The following is a 6,015-nucleotide window of genomic DNA, read 5'->3' on the forward strand; positions in this document are numbered from 1 at the left end:
GTAATGTAAGTATAATAATACAGATAAAAGAGCTTTGTAAATTGTAGATCATTGACTAAATGTTTCTGGTTGTTGGTCACTATCACCTTTGAAATCAGTAAGAACTGTCCCAAGAAAAGAAAGCTCCCCAACAAAACACCCTTAAAATAAAAATTATCCACCTTCAGGGTTTTTTGTAAGCCAAGAAACTCAAAGCAATCTGAAATCAACTTGTAATCTACACATGAACCACCTCTGAAACATCCAGCTCAACACGTTTACATAGATCCCATGAAAATTAATCAAATAGTAGACAAAAACAATGATTTTATTAAATTTTATCAGATGATGTCATATTTTTGGTGGAAATATAAATTGGTATAATCTCTTTGAAAAGCAATTTAGCCAGATCCATCATAGGCATATGATGGCATTTATAGGCATAGTCTTTGACTCCACTTACAAGATTTAGTCCTCTAGATATACTTGAAGATGTGTGCAAAGATAAATGTAAACAAATTTGTGCTTAGAAGACTGAGAAACAACCATAATATCTAAAGGAGCAAGCTAGATTTGTTTTACTCATACAGAATACCTTGTATTCATATAATTCTTAAAAAGAAGTTATATGAAAATCTTTTAAGATTTATTGTTTAAACAAAGGTGCAGAATAATATACATTATATGTTAATATTTGTATAAAAATATAAACACCCATGTGTCAACCTATGTGTATAAGTATATGTGTGTGTGTTAATCTCTCATTGTGTCTGACTCTTTGCACCCCGTGGACTATAGCCCGCCAGGCTACTCTGTCCATGGGATTTTCCAGGCAAGAATACTAGAGTGGGTAGCCATTCCTTTCTTCAGGAGACCTTTCTAATCCAGGGATTGAACCCAGGTCTCCTGCACTGCAGGCAGATTCTTTATTGTCTGCGCCACTGGGGAACCCCATGTGTGTGTGTGTGTGTGTGTGTGTGTGTGTGTGTGTGTGTGTGTGTGTGTATAAAACATCTGAGTATGTATATCTTCCTCTGACATTTACTGAGCCTCAGGCCAGAAAACAAACTGAGGTTCACATATCCTATATTTAAATATACACATTTATAATTCAAGCTAAAAGAATTTTCTATGTTCTATCCTCCTATCTGGACAAAAATAACTTCAGAACCACATAATTGAAAAATATGTAAAAAGAGCATAGGAGTGATGAGTGTGTGATTTCTATTATTTTTTTTGATTAAACTCAAGATATACTCAAGAAACTCAAGATATACTTCTCACAGAGAACAAAAAATAGACCTTAAATGTGTTATTTAAATTTTACAAGTGACCACTGAATACACACACATACAAAAGTATATGTGTGTGTGTGTGTAGAGATATGAATCAGATAAGAAGAAGTAGGGTTGCTATTTTCCTTAGGATTTTTATTGATAATCCTCAGTTATCAATGAGAAATTTAAAAGATAGTGTCTATAAAAAATAATGTTAGCATAGTTTTGATAGTTGCTTTTAGAACCACCAGAAAAACCACAAACAGTAATATAACTTCATCCTTCTATTTCTTATTAAGAAAATTTATTTTAAACACCCTATATTACATTAACAAATATTTTGAAAATTCTTTTTTTAAGGCAAAACAAATGACCAGGTTTTAGATAACCTATAAGTAAATAACTGTCTTTCTGTTAGTGCATTTTGTATTGTGAAAAGTTGGAAGTTGCCATTCCAACATAAGCCAACCCAGATCGTATGGCATGGGATTATTCACTAACCAACAGTAAAGTACAGAGCGGAAACCCTCAAGGTCAACCAGAAGACCCGCAAATAGGCTGCTGTTACTGCTGCTGCTGCTGCTAAGTCGTTTCAGTCGTGCCCGACTCTGTGCGACCCCATAGATGGCAGCCTACCAGGCTCCACCATCCCTGGGATTCCAGGCAAGAACACTGGAGTGGGTTGCCACTTCCTTCTCCAATGAAAGAAAGTGAAAAGTGAAAGTGAAGTCGCTCAGTCGTGTCCGACTCTTCACGACCCCATGGACTGCAGCCTACCAGGCTCCTCCGTCCATGGGATTTTCCAGGCAAGACTACTGGAGTGGATTGCCATTGCCTTCTCCACCCAAATAGGCTAAGTATGTTTAAATTCTGTAGCAGATAGAGGTTCAAGAAAACTACGTGTGTGAGTTATTGAAGAGTAGCTCTAAAGAAGTTTGGATATAGGTGTGAAATCAACGCTGAGAATCTGTAATGTAGAAAACAGCCTCAGCATCTTTGTTTCTGGATACCCCATGACCATACTCCCCAGGTGGAAAAGTAGAGTTACCAGTTTGATGTCAACCCAGAAACTGACGTGGATCAAATAACCTGTATTTTTAAAGTGTGACCAGGTGTTGTCAGCATTCTGACAAGTTACCAGGCCCTGGGAGTATTGACACTTGTGAGTATTTTGTTGTCTCTGTCAGGTTTAAGAAAAACAACAATGGTGATTGCCAGGCAAAATGTGGGGTGCTTTAATACAAGTCCCCAACCTCCAGGATTTAATGCCCGGTGATGTGAAGTGGAGCTGATGTAATAACAATAGAAATAAAAGCACACAATACATGGAATGTTCTTGAATCACCTCAAAACCAATCCCCACCCTCCGCCCCCGTTCATGGAAAAATTGTCTTCCAGGAAACCTGTCCCTGTTGCCTAAAAGGTTGAGGATTTAAGAGACATGTAAGTTAGACTGTGAGGGAACACATAAGGGGAAAAGAGTCCCTAAAGGTCACCGCAGGCTCATATGCCCACTCTGCAGCCAGTGTACTTTTTTAAATGTCATTTTATTTAATAACCTTTCAAACAGAATGGTGAAGTCATGTGTTTAAATTGGGAAAGGCATGTGTTTCTACAGGAGCAGTGAAAGAACACCCATGATGAGAGTTCATCTAACTTTCCAGAAGTGAAAAAAAAAAAAATAGTAATTGTAAATCCAAAATTAGAATCAGGTCGATCCAATTCTATAAGTGGCTCTTTCCAAAAATTCACCAGACATGGACCAACCACACTGAAGGTACCCAAGCCTCTAGCATGATTGAGCAAAACTTAGGGGATGGTCACTGGTCCTTGTATATAAGCTTCTCAATTCCACAGAAATGAACAGAGTACTGGCTCTACATAGCAAACAAAAGGTATGCACAGATTTTTGGTTGTCATAATTGCATGTATTTCAATATATTAAAACCCGGAGAGTAATGCTGACTAACAATGAAAGTGAATCAGTGATCTAATGAAGTACATAAAGATGCAACATTCTTTAAACATAATATCAGTTGGTTCAGTCACTCAGTCCTTCCAATGAACACCCAGGACTGATCTTTAGGATGGACTGGTTGGATCTCCTTGCAGTCCAAGGGACTCTCAAGAGTCTTCTCCAACATCACAGTTCGAAAGCATCAATTCTTCGGGGCTCAGCCTTCTTCACCGTCCAACTCTCACATCCATACATGACCACTGGAAAAACCATAGCCTTGACTAGACAGAACTTTGTTGGCAAAGTAATGTCTCTGCTTTTTAATATGCTATCTAGATTGGTCATCACTTTCCTTCCAAGGAGTAAGGGTCTTTTAATTTCATGGCTGCAATCACCATCTGCAGTGATTTTGGAGCCCCAAAAAATAAAGTCTGCCACTGTTTCCACTGTTTCCCCATCTATTTCCCATGAAGTGATAGGACCAGATACATAATATAGCTTCATATATAAAATTATTTGCAAAGAATAGTTTTATTTTAGCTCACATAAATGCTGTGATTCATAAGCAGATTCCAAAGTAACACAAAATATACCAGAATATACGTGTATAGATAGAGAGATAGAGAGAAACATGTTTGACATAAATACCAGGCATGAACATTATGAGCATTGTCCCTATAGTGTCTCATCTGATCGTTGTATCATTTCTACAAGATTAGTACAATTTTTCTCTGTTTTACAAAACAAACAACTGAGCAAGAGCATTTAGGTAACTTACTCAAAGTCACACAAATAATAAATGTGTTTGAATCTGTACAGACTTAATGTGTGTGCGTAATTATTATTAATGATTGGTGTATAGGTTTTCTATAAAAATGAGAAATGAGAGACCATTCCAAAAATAGCATGAAGTGCTATACAAGATAAATACTACTTTCTATGTGTTCCACTCAAGATGTTTTTCTTGTTAGAGAACAAAAATTTTTCACTAATTTCATAATGTTCCTTGCTTGTGGATGAGTCAATTTTCTGATTTCTTTTCTGAACTAACAAGTTTGTCCACATTTATATCTGATTTAAACTGGTAGTGCCAGTTTATTTGGATTGCAAGAGCCTATTTTGATCATCAGTTGTTTCTATTCTAGCTTGTTAGTCAAACTCAGTGTTTTTTATAAGTGATGTATACAAAGATCTTGGTTTTCTCCTATTGATCTGGATTAATTACCATCTTTGCCATTATTATTCTGGAGCTATACATCAGCAGGCATGACAGCTGGATACACATGACAGGTAAGTTGCATAGAGTGAATGAGAATAAAAGGAAGAGAAATAAAAATCAAATAAAGACAGCCTCAAAATGCTAACTTCCTTACTTAAGGAGGAAAACTGCTAAAGGAAGTGAGGTGGTATGGTAGGGGTGAAAGTACTGTTGCAAAGTCACAGAAGGTTTGGGAGAATGTGTAGAATTTTATATCTGCAAGAGAGGGCATACATAAGCTTGTGTGTATATAAAGATACTCGGGGTTGAATTTTGTGGCGTGTGTATTATATTCCAATACAAAAGATTTTTGAAATGTGTTTTTACAGAAATGAAAGAGATTGTTTACTACAGTTTTGCCCCATCTTGTAATCAAGATGTTTTTCCCATGATTCAACTGGCACAGCTCGAGAATGGGTAGAAATAGCTAATGTCTTGATCAAGTGAATGAAGATGTTTTCAAATGACTAATCTTAACTCTGGTTGACTTTAAGAATCATTAGGCATCTAGCATCTTCTGTTGTTTCCCAAACACCACCTTAATATTATGGAAAATACAAATAGAAGTAGAGAGGAGGGTAGAAGGGAGTCTCAAGAGGGAGGGGATATATGTATATATTTGGATGATCCATATTGTACAGAAGAAACTAATGTAACATTGTACTCCAATTTTATTACAATTAAAAAAAAAAGAACTAGAAGTTGGGAAAGTCTGAAGGTGGCTTAAGGGTGCATAATGAGACCAAAAAGAGCATTTAAAGAAGTATAAGGATTGACTGAACCTAACAAAGCTGTATTTTAGGGCCTGAAATATGAACAAACAAGTGACAACAACAAGGCACAAAAACAGAACAAAACAAAACCCCACTATGCACAACAATTCATAGGGTTTATGTTAGACAAAATGAGTGAACTGTGTGCCAAACGACTGGAATAGGCAACCTATAAACCTTCAAGATAAAGACAGTGAAGGGAAAAAAGTAAAAGTTTGATATAAATTGTAGACAACGATTGAAACCACTGATATAAATTCCAATGCTGGCTACTCAATAACTCTCTTAATAAATAAATCTGATCATCTTAAAAGTTAGAGACTTCAGCAGTCACTTAACAAAACTTCTTGTCTAATGTGATATTCCCAACTACAGCATTCCTAGCAGCCTGTACTAGAAGATCTTCAGTGATGACAGTACTTCTGCCTTTCAAGGCTGTGTATCTTAATTTAGACAAATTTTAACTAGAAGTGTCTTTCTTTAGTGAATGGATATAATGTCACTCATGATTCATTTAAAAGTGGTTAAAATGCTTACTCATATGCATAAAGGAGCCTTAGATCTCCAAAAGAGTTTCCAGCAGTCCCTCAGGGAATGTTCTCTAAGCTATGAACTAGCAGAAAATAAATTCAAACAAGAAGAATACAAAAGAAGTGGGTCAGGAAAACAGCTCAAGAGCAAAAGGACAAAAAATATTGAGGGTACATAAGTGCTTTTTATAACTTTAAAGTGACCTTAGATGACCTTAAATATTATCTCTCTGAGCATTTG

This window comes from Giraffa tippelskirchi, chromosome 4, assembly GCF_054371585.1.
Source record: "Giraffa tippelskirchi isolate mGirTip1 chromosome 4, T2T-mGirTip1v1.2.pri, whole genome shotgun sequence".
Lineage (NCBI taxonomy): Eukaryota > Metazoa > Chordata > Mammalia > Artiodactyla > Giraffidae > Giraffa > Giraffa tippelskirchi.